The 23,612-nt window shown below is 40.8% G+C and overlaps 1 long non-coding RNA gene across 1 annotated transcript; it reads left to right on the top strand.

Annotated features, from left to right (window-relative positions):
• Window positions 1–8,289: 8,289 nt before the first annotated feature.
• Window positions 8,290–10,657, top strand: LOC122066968. Its single transcript, XR_006136534.1, has 3 exons — window positions 8,290–8,479; window positions 8,586–8,630; window positions 9,370–10,657. It is a non-coding gene; the product is annotated as an uncharacterized LOC122066968 (long non-coding RNA).
• Window positions 10,658–23,612: the final 12,955 nt, after the last annotated feature.

The following is a 23,612-nucleotide window of genomic DNA, read 5'->3' as shown; positions in this document are numbered from 1 at the left end:
AGACTACAGGAAGTTAAATGCGGCAACCTGGAAGGACCACTTCCCATTGCCATTCATTGACCAGATGTTAGAGAGGTTAGCTAGACATGAATACTATTGCTTTCTTGATGGATATTCCGGCTATAACCAAATCCCAATTGCTTTAGAGGACCAACATAAGACCACTTTTACATGCCCATATGGAACATTTGCTTACAGGCGTATGCCCTTTGGGCTTTGCAATGCCCCTGCTACGTTCCAACGATGCATGATGAGCATTTTTTCTGACATGGTCGAAAAATTCTTAGAAGTATTTATGGATGACTTTTCAATTTATGGGAATTCCTATTCTGAATGTCTTCATCATCTTTCCCTAGTTTTGAAAAGGTGCATATCTAAGAATTTGGTTTTGAATTGGGAGAAATGTCATTTTATGGTTAAATCTGGTATTGTTTTAGGCCATGTAATATCCAAGGAGGAAATTAAGGTAGATAGAGCCAAAGTGGATTTAATTGATAATTTACCACCTCCTTAATCTGTTAAGGATGTTCGGTCCTTTCTAGGGCATGCAGGCTTCTACAGAAGGTTTATTAAGAACTTTAGTCAGTTAGCCCGACCTCTCACCTCATTACTTGTCAAAGATCAGACTTTTGAGTTTTCCAAAGAGTGCCTAGAATCCTTCAAGCAACTTAAGAAGGAGTTGACCAATGCACCCATTGTTCAACCACCTGTTTGGACTGAACCTTTTGAACTGATGTGTGATGCTTCAGATTTTGCCATAGGAGCAGTTTTAGGTCAAAGGATTAATAAGTTACCCACTGTCATTTACTATGCTAGTAGGACCTTAAATGATGCACAACTCAATTATACAACCACTGAAAAAGAATTTTTAGCTGTTGTGTTTGCATTAGAAAAGTTTCGGTCTTATTTAGTTGGCTCACATGTGGTGGTGTATACTGGTCATTCTGCCCTCAGATACCTAGTTCAGAAGAAGGATGCCAAAGCCCGTCTCATTAGGTGGGTTTTACTTTTGCAAGAGTTTGATTTAGAAATTAGGGATAAGAAAGGAGTTGAAAACCTAGTTGCAGACCATTTATCCCGACTTCCCAATTCTTTGGCTGTTGATTCTCCAGTCAACGAGAACTTTCCAGATGAACAATTATTTACAATGTCTAGTGAACCATGGTTTGCTGACATTGTCAACTTCTTAGTTTCAGGTGTGACTCCGGATCACTGGTCCACTCAAGATAAGTATAGGTTTCATTCCCAAGTTAAACACTTTTTCTGGGATGATCCTTATTTGTTTAAGATATGTCCGGATCAGATTATCCGACGATGTGTTCCTGATCATGAGCAACATTCTATTCTCTCTTTTTGTCATGATCATGCATGTGGTGGACACTTTGGACCTAAGAAGACTGCCGCAAAGGTTCTCCAATGCGGATTTTATTGGCCCACTCTTTTTAGAGATGCTTTTGATTTTTGCAAGGCTTGCCCTGCCTGCCAGTCTTTTGGCCGTATCAATAAAAGGAACATTATGCCCCTCAACCCTATTTTGGTAGTTGAGATCTTTGATGTATGGGGCATCGATTTTATGGGACCATTCCCTAATTCTTTTGGGAATTTGTACATACTTTTGGCCGTTGATTATGTTTCTAAATGGATGGAGGCCATACCTTGTAAAACTAATGACCACAAAGTGGTGGTCCAGTTTCTCAAAGAGAACATTTTTTCCCGCTTTGGTGCACCACGTGCAATAATTAGTGATAGGGGTACTCATTTTTGTAATCGGCCTTTTGAGGCCTTAATGAAAAAGTATGGGATCACCCATAAGTTATCTACCCCTTATCACCCTCAAACTAGTGGCCAAGTGGAGGTGTCTAATAGGCAGATCAAACAAATCTTGGAGAAAACTGTTAATCCCAACCGTAAGGATTGGTCCCTTAGGCTCATTGATGCCTTGTGGGCCCATCGGACTGCAATCAAGACCGACCTTGGTCAGTCTCCCTACCGTTTGGTGTATGGAAAAGCTTGTCACTTACCAGTTGAGTTGGAGCATAAGGCCTTTTGGGCCATTAAGAAGCTTAACTTTGATTTGTCTGATGCGGGAATTCATCGTAGGCTCCAACTATCTGAGTTGGAGGAACTTAGGAATGAAGCATATGAAAGTTCTAGAATTTACAAGGAAAAGACCAAAGCTTTCCATGATAAACACATTCTGCGTAAATCTTTTGCAATTGGTGATAAGGTCTTATTGTACAACTCTCGATTGCATCTTTTTCCTGGTAAGCTTAGATCCCGATGGGATGGCCCATTTATTGTTCATAATGTATATCCCCATGGGGCTGTGGAGATTTTGAATCCAGGAACAGGGGTAATTTCGAAGGTTAATGGTCAGCGTTTGAAACCGTTCCTCGAGTTTCCTACTACTAGTAGTGAAGAGGTCATGGATCTCCATGAACCTTTTTACACTGATGACTAATTTTTAATCAGGTATGACCCCCTTGCATTATCTTTGTTTTTAATTATTTCCATGCATTGAGGACATTGCATGACTTAAGTGTGGGGGAGGGAAACCAGTTTTTGTTTTTTTTTTCACTTTGTTTTGTTTGTTTTTCTTTTTATTTTTGAGCTTGCTAAGGATGAAGTCCTACTTTGGTTTTTGGCTAATGATCATACCATTCGGTTGCTTGATGTATGAAAATAAAAGTTTTGACTAAGGTACCCATTTTGAACGTATAAAAACCCTGTTGAGAAGAAAGAAACAAGCATGTGTCTTGAGATGAGACTTTCTTTTGAAAAATAAGAGACCCTTGTTTTATGGTGATGGACCATATGTAAGTCTGTGGGTTCCTTGTACTTTTGATTTGGAGTTGAGACCTTCTTTTTAATTTGGCATGGGTTGACAAATGCACAATTTTAAATGAATTGAGAAATGTGGTATAAAGAAGAATAAGAGTTGATTCCTTTGGAACTAGACAGGGCATTGCGCCTCAGGAAGCGTGGTGTCTTGATCGAAATTCATTGGGAGGAAACTTCTGAAGTAACTCTAGCATCACTGCCTTTGTGGACATATGCAAAAAGCGAAGCTACATAGTAACTTGGGTGTCTGGTGTTTGCTCCACCATGTCATTCAGGCCAAAAGTAGTGGAGCAGAATAGAGTTTATTAAGCAGAAAAAAAAAGAGAAAAAAAATGTGCAAATGTCATTAATGCTTGGTAACATGTTTGGTCAAAAACACTCCAACGCCTTAGTCATTGGTTCCCTATTTCTTCACAAGTGGTTTTGCCTTAAGATAAGGATGTTTTGGAAGAGACGAGGTGAGTTCCAAATTAAGAAATATGCTAGTGCCTGGAATTGATAAAGGGTAATAAAAGTTCAAGTGTGGGGGTCCCTTGTAAGAGAAATTATCTTTGCTCCGGATCGGTATGAGCCTTACCTTTAGCCAAAGTTGGGATTTGTTTATTCTGAATTTTGGGTGTATATTCACTGCAAACACCCACGAGACACAACTCGTCCACTAGGGGTGACCTAGGGGTTTAAAGGCTTTTTGCACATGCTAAGTGCAACCGTGATTCCTACGAAAGTGAGTTAGGTTTTTTTTATCTTTATTCTTTTTCTTTTTGTTTTGCTCGAGGACTAGCAAAGTCTAAGTGTGGGGGAATTCTGATGAGCACATTTATGTGTGAAATCTAGGGTAGTAAAACATGCATTTTACATATTTAGAATGGAGCTACCTTGGGTTTTACTCTCTTTTTGCAGGTTTTATATTTTCAAGGCCTTAAGGACTATCGGGAGCTATATCTTCAATTTTACACGTAAAGAGGTCCTATTTCTTTCCATGGTTGCGAAGAGGACGAAATTCTGAGCAAGATGGACGTGTTCAATTAAAAGTACACATTCGTTTGGTCACCCGTACAAATGATTATTCTTTTTCGGGTCAGAAAAAGAATAATGGATCAGAACTGAACCGAGATGCAGAACCAGCCCGTTTGCAATTGTCCCAGAGGTACAAGGAATACTCCAAATGCCAACAAGGATCGATGGACCACATCTTTAAGTGATTAAAGATTTGTTTTTGGTAACAACAACTACCTAGCTTAGTTGGTGAGCTATGGTGTACAAAATTCTCTTGCTCACCAAGAGGTCTCAAGTTCGAATCTTATGGTTGTTTTTTTTAGAAGATTTTGTTGAAGATTTCCTGACTCACTTAAAGCACTAAGGGCATGATTTCCACATCAAGTTAGAAGCAAGCAAAATCTTGGAACAAGAAGAAAGAAGAAAAAAAAAAGGAAAGCAAAATCGTGGAAGCAAGAAGAGAAGAAAAAAAAAGGAAAGAGAAAAAAAGGGGAGAACCAAAAATTGTCCAAATCTTCTCTCTCCTCCACATCATCACCAAAGATTGTCCAAATCACACAAAGGAAGAAAAAAAAATCGTCCCTAGGAGAGAGAAAAAAAGAAGAAAAATAAATTAGAAAAAAAAAGGAAAGAAAATAAGCAAAAAAATTTTAGGAAATTTCTCAAAATTTATTTCTCTCTTCTCTCTCCTCCATCTTAGCACTTTTGGACTCAAAAGATCTCACAATCAATTGTGGGTTTCTCTCTTTTAGGAAAGAGAAAATTGTTACCCTACCTCTCCATTCCCTATAAATACAACTCATGTAAGAGGAGGAGACACAATTCATTCTTCTTCTAGTTTTTTTTAGTTGCTCTCTCTCTCCCTCTCTCACTCTTTGGTTTTAGTTCTTCTCTATTTTTGCTTTAATCACTTTTGTAATAGTTTTTTTTTATGTCAATTAATGCAAGCACTCTTTTATTTTTATTCAGTTCTTTTTATGTTTATGATTTATGCAATTGAGTTGTAATTTTTTAAGTTATAGTTCTAGGCTTAGATCTAGGTGACAAGATCACGAGCCGTGGAGCAATTTGTTTTTTCAAGTTCAAGCATTGATTCAAGTAAGTAGGCTCCTTCAGTAGTCTTCTCTCCCCCCTCTCATTCCCTCTTCTGACTACCATTTCTTTCTTAATTTAGGATTTTTATTCAGTCATTACATTATTGCTATCCCTTTCCCCCAAGGTTCATGGCTAGTGTATGTGTTGGCTTTGCCCCTCCTAGCCATAGAACCATCAATTTATTGCTTTTATTTTAATTGTCTCCCTTTCCCTAAAGCCAAGTAGAGAAACCCTTGTAAGAGTAACTCTCTGGTCAAGTAGGGAAGCTCATATTATGATGCATCCCTCGGGCTAAGTAGAGAAACCTGCTTGTGAGTCTCTCTCTAGCTTTATCCCCTTTCTTTTACTTTATTTTTATTTCAGCATTTTTTTTCCTTTATTATTATTATTTTTTTAATTGCGTGGGTTGTTTACTTTTAGTTATTTATTTATTTAATTTTAATTGTGTGGCCTGCGTCTTTAAATTCTTAGATGACGAATGGTTAGGACGTTATTTTTAGGACGGTAATTAGAATTAGATCACAACCATTAATCAGTTCACTTTCGCATTATTAAAAGAAATAAAAAATAAGGTGGCTGCTCTCCCTGTGTTCGACCCGTAGCTACACTGATTCGTACGCTTGCGGTTACATTTTAAATCTCAAACATTTTCCTTTATTATTATTATTTTTTTTTTAATTGCGTGGGATGTTTATTTTCAGTTATTTATTTATTTAATTTTAATTACGTGGCTTGCATATTTAAATTCTTAGATGACAAATGGTTAGGACGTTATTTTAGATACATATGTTTAGGACGGTAATTAGAATTAGATCACAACCATTAATCGGTTCATTTTCGCATTATTAAAAGAAATAAAAAAATAAAGTGGCTGCTCTCCTTGTGTTCGACCCGTAGCTACACTGATCCGTACGCTTGCGGTTACATTTTAAATTTCAAACAGTGGCCCAGCTAGCTGCTCCCCCTCTGGTTGTGGCATCCGACAAGGATACCCCCTATCCCCTTTTCTCTTCTCCCTATCCCTTGAAGTTCTGTCTCATTCCATTCCATCTGCTACCGACCTCCACCTCATCTCTCCTATCCCAAAATGTAAATCCCTTCTGCTCTCTCATTTTGCTTTTGCGATAATATCATGATATTCTCTAAGGACGACCCCCTTTCCACCTCCACTATCATGTCCTCTCTTCATTCTTTTGAAAGTCTCTCGGGTCTCAGTATCAACCTCCTCAAGTCGAGACTCTTCCTTTCTGGTGTCATTGCGAAGTCTCAGGCGAATCTCCTTGGGATCACAAGTTTCTCTTTGGGCTCCTTTCCTGTTAAATATCTGGGTCTCCCTCTCATCTCCTCCAGGCTTTCTTCTCACCATGCTTGACCTTCTGAGAAAGTGACTCCAGCTCTGGAAAGGCAAGCTCCTTTCCTATACTGGTCACTAACTCTCATTAGATCGGTTCTCCAGTCCATGTATCTTTACTGGTCTGGCATTTTTGTCCTCCCTGCCTCCACAACCAAATCCACTAAAGGTCTTTTCTGCTCTTTCATCTGGAAGGGTTCTGATTCCTCTAAGTTTCTCCGTCCCCTCTGTTGGGATAAGGTTTGCGTCCCCAAAGCTGAAGGAGGCCTAAGAATTAGAAGAATCAAAGAGGTCAAATCTGTTGGTATCCTCAAGCTCATATGGAAAATTGTGTCAAAGAAGAGAAGTATCTAGGTTGATTGGATCCATTCCTCTTAGCTTAAGCACAACTCTCTCCGAACGACCCCTACCCCTCCTGATGCTTCTTGGATCTAGAGGAAAATTCTCAGCCTAGACCGTTAGCCCTCAATGCCATCTCCTTCTCTATTGGCAATAGCCAATCCACCTCCCTCTGGTTGGATCCCTGGCACCCTTCGAGCATCCTTTCCCACCTAATCACCCCTAGGTCCATTTACTCTTCTGGCCTTCCCAAATCTGCTCCTGTTTCCGCTATCCTTTCTCCCCTGGGCTGGCCCCTCCTTTCTCTCTCCCCTTGCAGACCTCTGGTCTGCCCTCCCTCCACTCCCCCCTGGGCGTAGGGAAGGGAAGACAAATGCACTTGGCTCCCCTCTTCTAATGGGATTTTCTCCTCCGAAACTGCTTGGTCCTTCATAAGATCCTCTGGCCCTATTGTTCCTTGGCCCAAGCTTGTCTAGTTCAAGGGTTATATCCCTTGCCACAGCTTCACTGTCTGGCAATGTCTCTCCAATTGCCTCCTACTATCACGTCCCCGCTAATCCCTCCTGTTGTCTCTTCCCTCATGGCTCTGAGGACATTCCTCACCTTTTCTTCTCCTATCTTCTTTCCTCCATCTGGAAAGCTGTCCTCTCTAGATGTTGGCCCTCTAGCAGACCCATTCTCCCTTTCGACAGGGAAAGGATCAAAATTGACATGACCTTTGCTGGCTCCTCCATCTGTGACACCCTTGGTAAGCTTGCTTTTAGTGCAATCATAAACCACCTCTGGATGGAGCAAAACATCCATAGATGGTCATCCAACTCTCGCTCTCCGGAAAAAATTTGAAAAGCCATCTACTTTGATGTTACCGTCAAAATCCAATCTCTTCAGCCTCGCTTGGTCCCAAACTCCCTTAGGAACAGGCATATCATTATCTCCTGAAACTTGCATATTGATACCATCCCCCACCGTTAGTGCCCTTGCCGCCCTCCCCCCCCCCCCCACCTCTATCTCTCCCCTTTGTTGCTTGCCTCTCTCCCCCTCCCTCCCCCCCACCCCATTTTGGGTTATATCCCTTTGGTCCTGCTGGTTTGGTTTAGCTTGTTGCTTTGATGTTTTTTCTCCCCCCTGGGTTGGATTTTCCTTGCTAGCTTAAGCCTTCCCTCCCCTTTTCTCCCATTGTATATTCTTCTCTCCTTGTTAATGAATTTATTTATTCATCCAAAAAAAATTATTGCACCATAAGAGTGAGATATTTGCTTGCTTCCAAGTGTTTCACAAATTTATTCAGATTCAATATAATCCTAAGGTAAAGGTATTGCATCCTAATAATGGTATGGAATATGGGGAAGGTTCCATTTAGTCTTATTTGGCTACCAACAGAACTGTCCATCAAACCATGTGGATACCCCACCTCAGAACAGAGTCGCGGAACACAAGAATAAACACTTAGGTGCCATTTGATAACACTCCAGAGAACACTTATGGTGTTCTTTTGTTCTATAGGAATGCAAATAAAATGGAAATGTGTTTGGTACATCCGGTTCATTTCTGTATTCCCGTGGAATGAACCACTGAAAAAGAATAGGTATAGAGTAGATTGCAAGAGCACCTAAAAGGTGTTTTGTTTGTTCTTTTAACAAGTTGAAAGAACAAAGAGAATACCTATTCTCATTTTATTCCCGGTAAAAACACCCCAACCCTCTCAAACACAAAACCTTCTCCAACATAAGGGAGGCTTCATCTTACTCCCTCGCAAGGAACCATAACGAGTTCTGAATGGATTTCATCTGGTGAAACCTTTCTCGTCCATGGGAAGCAATCGCTGCCTCTTCTCTTCCAAGATCCCTAACCACGCAGGTGAGAGTCTCTCTCTCTCTCTCTCTCTCTAATTTTTTGCAAAAGGAAACTCATGATTCCTGCAACTGCCTCTCATGGGTGAGTCTCTGTTGCTCTCCTTCTTCAGTGGTTAGTTTGAAGCTGGAAAACAAAGTCACATGTTATCTTTTGGGTAATCTCTCTCTCTCTCTCTCTCTCTCTCTCTATATATATATATATATCTCTATCTCTGTGTGTGTGCTGTTGCTTCCCTTCCTTCGGCCACCCCATAAAAAAAATTATTTACATTTGCAATGTAAAAGAAGGGAAAAAGAGGGAAAAAACCGAAATCCCTCCAAAAGAAAGAAATTGCGCCTTGTTCATCATTTCGGCCATGATGCTCAAGTTCTTATGGCAATCTCCGACAGAAATAATTGATTCTTCCCTCACGTGCAATCCCTCTTCTTAAATTTAAAGGTCTCGACCACCTATAGCAGCGCTGCTTTCATCTGGGCATTTCTTCAAGCTACTTTATAAACTTTTGTTCTGCTTTCGTTTTGCCCTATTGTATCTGATACTTGTACTTCTCGGAGACGGAATTGTACTTTGGCTGGGTAAGCAAAGTTAGAATTCTGATTACAAGGACAGTTTGCTTCAGTTGTTGGAGCCAATGAAAGTAAAATTTGAAGCCATAATTTGAGTTTCTTTCTTTTCTTTTCCTGATTCATGAATAAGCATTGTGGAGGTTGAATAGTGAAGGGTTCTTTTCCTATATTATAGCTCGAACAAGTTCTTATTTTTTTTTTTTTAATCAGCACACAAGAAATGCCATTCCCAAGTCAAGGACGTAGAGATTGTCTGTTTTAAAAATTACTGGAGATGAAATGTTTGATTTTTTATTTCCTTCTCATTTGTTATTTGTAATAATGTAGGAGTCTCTTTAATATTTCAACAAGGAGAGCATTCGATTCCAGGAGTTTCGGGATATCCAGGCCCATGGTCCCATCGTCTACATGGATAGTTCTGAAAATTCTCAGGGAAAAGGAGATTTTCTGTCTCATTCTATTTTCTAACTGAAATGGTTACATTTTGTTAGTGATGATTTTTCTTTCTTCTATGTTCTGAAGATGCTTACCAACTCATCTGGTCTGTTGTCTGATTGAACCCAGAGCTAAACTATTTACCCTGACACAGTTCACTTGATGATCCTAATCCATGTGTTTGAAGCCTTTGATATCCATAGTGGTGCTACATTGTGCTTGTCTTTTGCTGCATGTTGAGTTGGATTGGAATTGAAATGCTGACTGGAAATTGTATCAACCGGCTAAGTGTTGTGTTCCTTATCAAAGAAGGAGAAGTATATTGGATTCCCAGGTCTAGAAGAGTCTGATACACTAGTATAATCACAAGGTTCTCTTGGCAAGGGAAAGCATTCAGATAGGTTGGCCTTTAGCCGAACTTCAGTCCAAAAATATTTTAGGCAAAATCATTTCTTCAATCTCCTTGCACTACTTTGTTGCTGTTCAGCCTGAAGTACATTTCCATACATGTGGGGCACATTAGGAAGGTTTGTGGCAAGGTCCTCATTGGGTATTATCTTTGAAGCATGGTTTGTGGCACAGTCTTGTGGTTACTTGTAAATTTCAAATTCTACTTGATGGGTCTTTAGCTTAAATTGGTAAAGCGCTTGGAACATCAGCATGTCTCAAGCATGTTCGAAGGGATAGTGGTTCGAATCCACCAAGACCTTTTTATTCAATTGTTCATAGCATGTCAATCAAGGCAACCATCCACACAAACATTTTGGTTATAAATAGAGGGAAGCAAAAGAAGCAATTTGCAAATGGAGTGCTGCTGCTAGAAAACAAAAGAAGCCGTTTGCAAATGGAGGGAAGCAAGAAATCTTGGAATGATTAGATTATCTGTGGCGGTTTCTACTGCAGTTCCAACTAGCTTCTACCTTTCTTAATCAGTTAAACAGCTAAGGAATCTGTTATGGGGTTGATGGAGAAAATGGTGGCTTATACTCTCACTTGTCCATAATGCCACTAAAGTCTGATGGTTCTTTGTATCATGGAAGCTCTTACCAAGTCACATTATGGAGATCTGCTTCTGCTTCTGCTTCTAATTATTGTTTCTTTTGGGTCCTAAATACTGTAATCTGAGTGAAAGAAGAATCAATTGGCTCCTATAAACAGTGTTCTGAGAGAATTGCATTGAGAATAGCTCAAACTAATATCATTTCCTAAAATAATTGATCTAGTTCTCTCTGTTACAAAGATGAACAGAGGGAATTTAGGATTTCAGAAACAGTAACTTTAGCTCACATTACGACATTATTCCCTGAATAAATCAATCAAGTTCTCTCTGTTACAGAGAATAATCGCTGTTATATATGTTTGCATTTCAAAGTGTAGACCTAATTCCACTTATTTGATCTATTTCTTTGGAGTTTGTCCGGCCAAAGTCACCTGAACTATACTTGGGTAATCTAGATATATATTAGGCTTATTAGTTGGGACAGTTTGTCTAAATCCATAGGATGAGACAAGACCTCCAAAAGACCTAAGATTCTGAAGGAAGGAAATGTGACCTTTTGTAATTTAACAATTCTTTTTTGTCAAGAGAAAATTTTGTTCATTTATGTATTTCCTTTTAAGAGCAGTAGTATGTTAAAAGACAATTTCATTAACTAAGTACTTCCTTATTTAAGTTAAATTTGACCATAATGGCATGTCTGTAATTACTAATTTTATTGTTCAGAATTGAATTTATATGAAGTGTCTGCCAAACACTGTTTCTGTTCTTTTCCTGTTGTAATGATATTTCTGGAACAGTTTTACCAAATGTCGTTTCTATTCCACCAGAGTGTTTTCACAACATGGAATTGAAAATGAACAATTCTATAAAAGAACACTCTCCAAGAATAAAAGTGTTGTCAAACGGCACCTTATTGGAGGTTGCTCGTTCTATAATGTTTGAGATGCATGTCCCACCACAGTACTGGACTGACGCTGTCCTTACTCCTTAATGCTTCATACCTTATCAATAGGATGACATCCCGTGTTGGACTCTCACTATCCCATTGAGGTCCTTATTGGGTCTACCTCTTTTATGGTTCCTCCCAAAGTTTTTGGTTGTGTAGGCTTTGCTCATAATCATCATCCAAAAGGCAAGCTCGATCCACATGGTCTTCGATGTATATTTCTTGGGTACCCTCCCACTCAGAAGGGTTACAAGTGCTAAGACCCCACCCCCACTCAGCGTATGTTTGTCACAATGGATGTGGTCTTCCATAAGCCAAAAGCCTACTATTCTACCTTGGCACCTCTTCAGGGAGAGTCTGGTACTACTGGTAATGTTGGTGAAGACGTGCCATTGACTGCCTCATTTGAAGCTGGTATTCCTCTCCCTCCAGAAGAGGAAGAAACTGTTGTTGACAAGGGGCTGCCAGAGAGTTCTGCTCAGGGGGAGCCAAAATCTACTCAAGAGGGACCAATTATAGGTGTATTCGGGTCGAAAGAAGAAAGATATCACTGCCACTTTACCTCACCAATCGTCCTCTCCACTAGAGTCTAACATCCCATCAGGTAATCTCCTACCTTCATATGTCATTGATCCGTCTCTTGATCTCCCTATTGCTGTCTGTAGAGTAAGTAGGACATGGATCAACATCCTATTTTCAATGTTATTTATTACGACTCCCTATCTCCTTCCTATCGTGCTTTCTTATCCACTTTGTCATGCATTTCTTTTCCGTAGAATTGGCAAGATGCTTTTGCAAAACCACAGTGGAAAAGTGGAATGGATAAAGAGATGTGGGCTTTTGGAAAGAATGACACATATGAGTTGAGATCTCTTCCACCTCATGAGAAGCCAATGGGATGCAAATGGGTGTTTATAGTAAAAGAAAAGGCAAATGGAACTGTGGACATGGCTCAAGAACTCAAGCAAAACATGGGAAATTTTGCATGTTTCGCAGGTGTCACTAGAGGTCGAAACGAAACCTCTGGTGACTTTCAAAAATCCACTGTTTCGACCAGATTTCAACTGGTTTCAACCATGTTTCTCATGTTTCGACCAAAACATAGGAAATTTCGACCTTCTCTTATGCATTTTTTCTCCCAAGTGTGGGAAACTTGGGAAAATAGTGAAGATTTTCATTTTTTGACTACCAAACTTGGGGAAACAGTTTTCTGGCACTTATTTATGAATAACATCTTAAGTAAAAGTTCCCCCTATTTGAATCCAATAACAATAATTTAAAAATCAAATTCCTAAAGGATAAAAAGTCAACCCCCTAGTCCAAAAACAAAAACTAGATTTTGGTTATAGGGCGATTTTTCAACCTTTAAATGCTGGGGTTTTTCTCAATTATGAAAATTTTATAAATCCTATAATGTTAAAACATTGCTAAAAACCAAAAGTCCAATAAAATAATCTTTTGTTTTGATATCCCTAAAATTATTTTCATTCAGGCAATTTTAACAGCATTTACGCACTTTAAATTAAGTTTGACCGAAGCATAACTATGTCATTACAGCTCAAATTTAAGTAATCTTAGACTTGTTGGAAAACTAGTTTTATGTTATACCTGATACAAAAAGTCTCATGTAAAAATAAAAATCATTTGACCTGTCAAACTTATTATAGAACAAGAGCATTTCTCTAAATGCTGATTCTTTATAACTTAATGTGACTTAATGTTGATTTTTAACGACTTGATGTGGCTTAATGTTGATTTTTTATGATATAAAATATATATATAGCTTACTAAATAATGTTAGAAAAGATAAGATGCATGCCTTGAGGGTAGTGAGTCACTACTTGGATGGAACCGCCTAGACACTATTTAGAATTGAGTCACTACTTTCGAGTGTTAAGTAATTGAATCACTACTATTGAGTGTTGATAGATAACTGTTGATGATGTAATATTTTTATTTATTTTGGATCATTTGTATTATGTCCTATGTTTTGATGTAGATTGTAAACTATATACAGTCATTATGTAGTATAGTTTTAGAGTTTAAGTCAAGAAGTCAGCGTGATGATTATCGAACCTTTGGTTCACCACACAAGTAAGATTTTATGTATTTTTTTTATGAAACTAATGATGTGAATGCGTTAGAAATGTTTAAAATAGGATGTACATAAAAAATCAGACAAAAAAAAACACTGTTTGGGGGTAGAAACCAAAGTTTCCACCATACCAGGAAAAACTCCCCGGTATCCTCAAAATTTCCCAAGTTTCAACAAAAATTTCAGTCTCCCTAGGGGTCGAAACCCAATACTGTGAATGTGATACCCTACTTTTTAAAACCGATCTAATTACACGGTTGACTCGGTTTAACCATGCAGGACCCGAACTAGAGTGGGTTAAGGCGGGTTCCTTATGGACCATGATGGCAAGGGTGACTTTGAACACAGATTGGCCAGACAAGTCCGAATCAGTGCCAGAGGAGACGGGTGTACCAAAGCCATGCACATGCACGTATCATAAGGCCATGTACAGGTAATGCTGGTAGGTAGCAGTATCCTAAAGTGCATAAGTAGAATATACCTTGTGCCAAGAATGAGATACACGCTGAGAGTCGAATTCCATCAAAATCCCACTTGTTGGTAAATTTTTGGCTCTGAGGTGGGCGGTCATAGGCAGGCGCATCCGCCCACCTGAGTGACCCACCCATGTGGTTACTAGTTGTTTTAAAAAAGTATAAATAGCATTATTGTGTTTTTCATTTTCTCATTTATTACATTAAGGAGTTTGGTGAGAAGAGTAAAGAGGAGAGAGAAAAGAAGGGAGAAAAGAGAACGGAGAAGAAGAAAGGGGAAGGAAGAGGAGGAAGGAAAGGATTTAAGCGGTGCCAAGGTTTGATCTTCCCATTCCGATGCCAGAAGAGTGATCCCCAACACGAGATCTACGATTGGAGGTGAGCAAAGGCTATGTTTCTTAAATTTTCACCAAACCCAAGTAATACCCTTGATTTGGGTAGAGTTCCTTGAGGTCTTGTAAATCCCCCTTGAGATGATGAATCTAAGGTTTAATAGATGGTCTATGTGTTGATTTTGAAGGATTTGAAGAAGTGTTTACAAGATTGGAGAAGCATTAGTGATTTCTTGAGATAAGAAGTGATTTTTGGGGTTCTTAAGCAAAGAAGGTAAGATGGCTTTTCAATCCTAAAATCTAACCTAGATCTAGGTTAGAATCATCTTATAAGACCTTGAATGTATGGAAAATATGATTGGAAAAACTCCATTTGATTTCTCAAAGGTTGGAGAAAGTTTCAAGGAAGAGGGCAATTTTCCTCCCTCTCAGGTGGCCTGGGATCGCTGGGCCGCACAGCCCGCCTGAGGGCAGCCCGCCTGAGAAGGTAGGCCCTCTGCTAGGACCGGTGGGTAGATCGGTGGGCCAATCGATGGGCCGACCTGCCCGCCTGAGAGGAGCGGCCCTCGGTCCCCACCGGTGGGTCAGGATCGGTGGGCCGATCGACGGGCTGCCCCACCCACCTGAGAAGACCGATGGGCCGTGACAGGTGGGCTGTCTAACCCACCCGAGAGGCCCCCAACGTGATTTTTGTATCCGAATGGACCCAAAACGGACGTGTAACCTTCTTTTATGATTCTAAACATGATTTAACCATCAAATCTTATTAGTTTTGACCCCAAAGTGGTGAAATACTAACCCCATTCACTTATAATAGTTTCACCAAAATTTACGTTTCTCGCGTCGGATCTCACCTGTACCGGGGGTGAGTCTTTGTACACAACAAGTGGGGAGAGGAAGTTTGACCTTATTTTGAGGCTTTTTTGGCATCATTCAATTGTATCTAGACTAGCCATGTCATCATGCAAATTATGTGTAGCTTAGTCATCCTCATATGATTATGACATGTGTGTTATGTTTTACTTTCTCATTGCTAAATGAGCGATGTGCTTATGTGATGAATGATGGGATCACTATGCATGATGCATTATTAGACTAGATACCATGGTCGACTTGGAAACTAGTGTATTGGTGGCCCGTGGAATGGGACGTGGTGGCACTATACAATCGTACTATGTCATATAGGAGCATACAGTTTAGGGTTATCATCTTCCCGTGCTACGACCCTTCCCAACAGAGGTTGAGGTGTTGGGTTATCACTTGGGGGAAGCAGTGGTCATGGGTGTCGGGTCACTGTGGCGGTTAGACATACGCCCGGCTGGTCATTAGGACAATCGGTAACCCCAGTGGTATATTCAAGAGGGCCAATCGTATTGCTTTTAAATTACTGGAGTCAGCACCTTTACTTTTTATCATTTACTTTTATGTTGAGAGCCGGTAGTCGGCATGCTTTACTTTTCTGAGTACTCACGGTGGGCCTTCTCCGACAGCCCTATCGGCGTATCGTCGGATGGAGTTCGCAGCTCATACCCGGAGCATACGCGCACTGTGGTTGTAGTAGCACCAAACCAAAGACTTAGTAATGTTGTTTAGGTGGATGAGATTTAAAATGAATTGCATAGCATATAGTGCATATGGATGTGATTGTTGTGTGGTCCTTCTTTTCACTTACGGAGCTAATGAGCTCATCCCACATGCGCACCTCTTTTAAATGATTTTACATGTCACCAGCCTGAAGAACAAGGGTTGGGCGCCACAGTTGAGTTTCCCGATGAGGATTGGTGGGTCCCCGAGGAGTATGAGCACGGTACGGATTGCACGTGCGAGGGCTATGCTGCGGGACCACAGTATTGACACCGTACAGAGTTTTACTTTTTTATCTTTTGATGACCCCTTTTTGTGTACTTGATACATGAATTGTTATTTTTTTTGTGTAAATATCATGCTTGCGGGCCCACATGTATTTATCTATATACTATAATTTGGGTATCAAGTATATTGGGGGTATTTACAGGTAAATTAAGTCTTTCGCTGAACTTTTGAATGTTTATCTTAGATGTGTGTATGCTATGGTTGGGTACTGTATCAGATGATCCTGGTAGGTTTGGGTTAACCGGAGTTAACCCGGTCATCGGTCTGGTTCTGTGTGAACGGGGTGTGACAACGGTGGTATCAGAGCGTGATGCTCTATCCACTCACAGCATATCATTTAGACCCCATAGAATCTATAATAGGAAATGGGATTGGGTAAACGTAAAAACTTTAAAGAGTTAAGAGCCAAAAAAAAAAAATGGTTGCATTTAATTATTACATTTCATGGCATGCATGAGAGAAAGTTTACCTGGAATAAATAAAAGATTAGTTACTTGATTTCATAACCCATCGAGTACGAATTTAACAAAATTTTGGCAGCATAACGACGCTAAAACAAGATTTCCCAAATTTTTCGTACATAAGCACCTGATAGACAACATATATATACAAATAAGCATAATCGATAAAAGCTAACTAACGTTGTTACAACTAAATTACAATAAGTTATCAAGCATACAAAACTAACCACAAGTCACCAACAACATCATAACACCATACTAGCAAGTCCAATTACAGAGAAAAGTACAAAAAAAAAAAAAATAATATAAACAACATAGAGACAAGTAGAAAAGCTGATTTAGATAGGTGAGCTAAGTCCTCAGAGACCCTCGTCATTGTCTAGCTCTACTAATCCATCCCTCCTAGGTCTCGATCTAAGATTGAGCCGACGGTCGTAATAATCAAACCTTGAACTCACTAGTTGTACATCCCTCCGGAGTCAGGAAAAATCCACTGAAATAGCATTGGCCGTTGTGTCCAAATCCTCGCTCAATCTTAGGAAGGAATTCTCTAATGTAGCCTGCCTTTCTAAGATATTTTCCTCTCTAGTAGCACTCTCATCTAGTCTTCTCAGAAGCTAATCTTGCCCATCTTTCAAGGCCCTCATACTAGTCATCATACTCTCAAAGTCAAATGCACCACTCCCAGGTGGTGGGGCCCTATGCTGTGAGTCTACAGTCCTAGCAAAGTTAGGATCAACGTCTCTCGAATCAAGAGACTCCTCCTCGAGGATATCCTCGTCCAAAAAGTCCTCCTCCTCGAACTAAGGAACATAATCCTCATCCTCCTCACTAATTTCCTCCTCCATGGGGACATCCTCCCTATGGGCATTTCCCTTATCCCTACCTCTTTGAGCTCCTGCCCTCTGAGGTACATCCATAAGAGCTTGGAGACCCATCCTTTGTAGGTTTCCCCTGTTAAATTTGTCCACTAGAGTCTTTCCCTCCTCACCACTCAAATCCACCCCAAAGAACTCAAAGATCCTGGTGAGGGTCCTACCATATGGGAAACCTCCATCCTCAGGGTGTGTGGTATGATGCTCCATAGTCTTAAGTATAACATAGGGCAAGCATAAGTGCTCGGCACCTCCCTCCAAGGCCTTATAGATGCAGAAGGCTATGTAGGCCGCCATGAAGCCTACTTGGTTCCAGTGACCTCCTCTAGGGAGTAAATTAAACTGAACCAAGCGAACAAATACACGAACCTCCGGGTAAAATGTCGTCTTGGAATCCAGACGCACCTTGTTGCCACAAATGGTCTCGTAAATGTGGTCTTGCGTCTCCGAACTTAGGGATGGGCCCACGGGCTTACTCCTTAGGGGACTGTAGAATTGATGCCCAACTGATGAAATATCTAAAATACTAGCAAGGGTGTCCACAGTCAAGCGAATGTTCACCCCTTTCACCATGCTAGTGATTGAGTACTCCCCATACTGGTAAGAGACCTCCAAATTATAGTAGAATCTTCGAACCAATTGGTCATAGCATGGACGATCGATGTTAAGGATGGACTGCCAACCCAGTGCAGTAAATCTCTCTTGAAGTTGAATCTTGTTGAAATCACTAATTACCACGGTCTTCTCCATCATCACATACCTCTTTAGAAAGGTCTGCCAATTAGTTTCCGCCCTCAAACTCCAGAAGAGTCCCTTATCATAGTCTAAAGGATCGATGGGGGCATGTCCTTGTTGCCTTGTGCGAAGGGCTGGGGAACTAGTCCCTACACTTTTTCGTTTAGAAGTTGTGGCCCTATGTAGATTGGAAGAGGATGCGGGTTCCTTGCCCTTGCGAGAAGACATCCTAGTAAGAAAAGAGAAGAAATAATGATAAGTAAGGATGTTACATAACAAAGGAAGCAAATAGGTGGGTGAGCAAGCATATGTAAATGCACCTAAATACATAATGTGGATTATTATAAAAAGAGGAGTGGTTAAACCATGGAAAAATGAATAGGAGGAAGCCCCCAAAGCATGATATCCACTAGCATATTGCAAAATAGAAAAGTAACGAAGGCGTATAAAGCATGGCAAGTGAGAAGTGATGGAAAGCCTCATGAGAATTTCCTCAAGTGGGGTAATTAGTGTCAAATGATGGAAAACCCCAAATTTCAATGTGCAAGTTCAATCTAAGAAAATGAAAAATCCCATAATAGTGTAGAACTTGAAGGTTACATGTCTGTGAATGAGTTGCCTATCATTATACAATCAAGATTATGCAAAGAAATTTTCTATTATGACATTGATGTGCAAGGAATGAAAGAGATTAAGTTGTCCACAAGTATGGAATGATGTGAAGAAAATCATAGAAACCCAGAATTTTTTTTCAAGAAACCCAACACAAAAGAGATGGATTTTCATGAAAAAGAGATGGATTTTCATGAGAAAGAGATGGGATTGCAAGCATATACAAGTTTTCATGATCTCTCCAACATTGTAAGTGCAAATCAAGGATAAGAAATTTCATTTGACTTGTTAGTTGGGGAAAAAAGGGTAGAGGTAGAAGAAAACCCCAAATTGGAGAAACTAGGGCATGGTTTGGGATTTTCTCTCCTAGATTGGGTAGTAAGGCCCAAAACTATGAATGAGTCACAAAGGAAGCATCATATTCTCATGGAATGATTGTTCTATGGAAAGAAACATGAAAAAGATCAAGATGTGGGGAGTATATATGGATTCAACCTCCAAAATACATGTTCCAAGAAGAGAAATGGAGAAGAGACTTACTTGAGAGTGAAAGGAGCTTGGATCTTCTAAAAATCCGGGGAATCGTCGAGTGAAATCGCGAGTGGACGTGCTAAGAACCTCCCAAAAATCGCCCCAAGTAAGCCAAGAGAAGGAATGGGAGAAAGAGGAGGAAAAAGGGGCTTAAAAGCCCCTGTGCGTTTTTCGCCTCGGGTTGGACTGGCGGGCCCGACCCGAGCTGCCCGCCAGTTGGGAGAAAAATAAAAAAAGGGGAGATTTACTATATATATAAAATATTGATATGTAAAAAATAAAAAATGAGGAGTCGAGTGGGACCATCATCCTACTTGTCGAAACACTAGCTCTATATTTTCGGGATTAAGCTGTGGCTGGTTGCAAGACATCACACACTACAATACCCCGTGTGTTGGCATATGATTATGTGCCGATATAAATTCTAAGGTACTTAACCAATGCTTGTGTATGGTATGTTCCAAGTGCAAGGACATGATGGTACATACTAAATCTGGTAGCAATGCATGAGGTACCTCACATGGTCCTCGTCCGGTCGGTCGACCATCAAATCCTAGAAGGTCCCGCTCTGTGGGGCAAACCCTACTCCCACAACCTCAAGAAACCTTTGATTAGGGTGTGGCACAAAGGGACCCACATGTGACTACACTTTCGGATCCTCCACCGGTCATCACTCCGGGTGATGTTGCAACCATAATCCATCAGTCACAACAAGCCTTCCAGCAACAAATGCTCCAGCAGCAGCAGGCATTTATGGCTGCTATACAGCAACAGTTAGACCTTCCTCAACCCGATCAACATCCCTGGATAATTACTCCACAAGACCCACCTGTAGGGTCTGGTATGGGGCCACAAGCTGGAGGTATACCTCCAATTCAGCCACTCAACACTCCTCCGTATATGGTGCCCCCTCCGTACCCTTACTATATGGCATATGCACCCAATTACCCACCGACGAATAATATGTCAAGGGTAGTGGAATCTTTCAAGAGGAATTTGCCACCTGTATTCTCTAAGGTGGGAAGTGATCCTCTAGAGCCGGACCAGTGGATCCAAGAGCTGGAAAAGATATTTGAGGTAATTGAGTGCACTGAGGCACAGAAGCTTATTTGTGTGGGGCTACAACTCAAGAATGAAGCTAACTCTTGGTGGCAAGCCTCTAAGCCTATATTGTTGGCCGCAGATCCGGAACCCACATTGGAGCAGTTCAAGGAGTTGTTTTTGGCCAACCATTACCCTCGTAGCTTCAGAGATTGTAAAGAGATGGAATTCATGGCCTTAACTTAAGGGAATAAGACTATCCTTGAGTATCAGCAGAAGTTTGAAAGCTTGTTCCATTTTTCCCTTAGGCATATGAGGTCAGCTAAAGAAAAGGCTGCAAGATTTCTGAAGGGATTAAAGGCATCTATTGGGTCAGTGCTCGAGGTCTTAGATTTGACAGATTATGGCCAGATTATGCAAAAGGCTAAGACCATGGAAGATAAGCAGAAGGGAGAACAGTCCCTCACACCTGGATTGTGGAAGAGGACTAATCCATTTCCGGACATGGGCAACTCATCCAAGGTATACCGTGGGTCGTATAGTTTTGGGCCTACATACAGACAGCCCTATAGGCCATCTGGCTACTTTCCTCTACCAGGTGGTGGTCTGGGCTCTACATCTTTTCGCCCAAACACTAGTATGGTGCCTACAGTCACAAGGCCACCCCGTCCCCCATCCGCATCAGGTCAAGTGCAGAGGGGCCCTGCCACAGTTTTGACGTCACAGATCCGTTGCTTCAACTGCTACAGTTTTGGGCATTTTACTAAAGACTGTCGAGTTAGACTAGCCTTACCCTCCAGTCAGCCCTCTGCGTACAGACCTCCCTTAACGCGGGGGAATTAACAGCAAGAGAAAATGTATGCCTTATCAGTTGAGGAAGCTGAGGCCAGCACGGAAGTGGTAGCAGGTACATTTTAATTTAAGATTTTCCTTATGCTAAATGTTGATGACCTGCTGTACTTATATGCATTGTTGCACTAGGTGTTCTACCTGTATCAGGTATACCAGCCTATGTCTTGTTTGATTCAGGAGCTACACACTCATTTGTATCTAAGAGATTTACTGAGAAACTTGGTATGTCACCCAGGACACTAGATCATGAGATGATTGTTAGTATGCCTACAGGAAAAGTTACACAGTTGAAGGAGGTGTATGGGCCGTGCCCAGTGGAAATCAGTGGGAAGAAATTGGATACACAACTCATTAAATTCAACATGCAGAATTTTGACGTTATACTGGGCATGGATTGGTTGTTTGCCCATCGAGCTAATGTGATGTGTGCCGAAAAATTAATTAGGGTGACAGATGATGAAGGAAAAGAATTGGCATACCAAGCAGATAAAATGAAGCAGGCTAGAAGGGTCCTCGTCTCTGCTCTTCAAATGGTAAAGTTGTTGGAAAGTGGATGTCAGGGTTACTTAGCATCGGTACTTGATGTTGATGCAAAGGTTACACCTCTAGAAGAGGTAAATGTGGTTAAAGAATTTCCCGACGTCTTTCCAGATGATCTGATGCATCTACCGCCTGATAGAGAGTTAAAATTTGCCATAGACTTGATTCCTGGAGCAGCTCTAGTGTCTAAAGCTCCATATAGGATGGCACCAGCCGAATTGAAGGAGTTATAGATGCAGTTGCAAGAATTATTGGAGAAGGGCTTTATCCGCCCAAGTGTTTCACCTTGGGGTGCCCCAGTATTGTTTGTTAAAAAGAAGGATGGCAACTTGCGTATGTGCATCGATTACTAGGAATTGAATAAGCTAACCATTAAGAACCGGTATCCATTACCACACATCGATGATTTGTTTGACCAACTACAAGGTGCAAAGGCATTTTCAAAGATAGACCTTAGATCACGCTATTATCAGCTCAAGATAAAGAGCAGCGACATACTCAAGACAACGTTCAAGACTCGGTATGGTCACTATGAGTTCCTAGTGTTATCTTTTGGGTTAACCAATGCGTCGCAGTATTCATGGATCTAATGAATCGAGTATTCCACGATGTCCTTAATAAATGAGTAATTATTTTTATTGATGACATCTTAATCTACTCTAAGACAGAAGCGGAGCACACTCAATACTTAAAGATGGTGTTACAGAGGCTGAGAGAACAAGAATTGTTTGCCAAATACAGTAAATGTGAATTTTGTCTTGAGCAAGTTGGATTCCTGGGACACGTAGTGTCTGAGGCCGGAATCGAGGTGGATCCTGATAAGGTGAAAGCAGTAGTAGAGTGGGAAAGCCCTAAAAACGTTACTGAAATTAGAAGTTTCTTGGGTTTGGCTGGATATTACCGGCGCTTCATTGAGAATTTTGCTCGGATCTCAACACCAATGACTAAGTTAACCAAAAAGGATTTGAAATTTGAATGGGTAGAGGAATGTGAGAAGATTTTTCAGGAATTGAAGAAGAGGTTGGTGTCGGCCCCTGTATTGACCATCCCTGAAGGCACAGGTGGAATGACAGTCTACACTGACGCTTCCAAGGTTGGGTTGGGTTGTGTTCTCATGCAACGCGGTAAGTTGATAGCGTATGCATCCCGACAACTAAAGGAATATGAGAAAAACTACCCCACTCATGACTTGGAACTAGCCGCGATCATTTTTGTCCTAAAGATTTGGTGACATTATTTGTATGGGGAGAAGTGCGAGATATATAGTGATCACAAAAGCCTTAAGTACTTTTTCACCTAAAAAGATTTTGAACATGAGGCAGAGGAGATGGCTTGAGCTCATGAAGGATTATGACTGCGACATTCAGTATCATCCCGCCAAGGCTAATGTAGTGGCAGATACGTTAAGTTGGAAGGCACAGACTGTGTCACTCTCATACTTAGCAGTCAGCCCACCACTCGTACGGAGGCGATGCTAATGGATGAAACCCTCTTATATGAAGGAGCAACCATAGAGCTTGAACATCAACCAGAAAACCTTGAATGGTTGACTGTATCCCTGGCAGCCCTACAGGTGCATCCGTCTATTAGGCAAGAGGTGATAATGAAACAACCTTCGGATCCTGAGTTGCAACGGATCAGAATTAAGATTCAAGATCAAACAATGAACGACCCTGATTTCGTTTTAGCCAGCAATGGGGCATTATTGTTTCGAGGTAGGTTGTGTGTGCCCGATGATTTGGAGATACAAGACAAGATAGTGCGGGAAGC

This window comes from Macadamia integrifolia, unplaced genomic scaffold, assembly GCF_013358625.1.
Source record: "Macadamia integrifolia cultivar HAES 741 unplaced genomic scaffold, SCU_Mint_v3 scaffold2642, whole genome shotgun sequence".
NCBI classification, from domain to species: Eukaryota; Viridiplantae; Streptophyta; class Magnoliopsida; order Proteales; family Proteaceae; genus Macadamia; species Macadamia integrifolia.
Note: the sequence above shows the minus strand (reverse complement) of the source record. Positions and strands in the feature narration are given on the sequence as shown.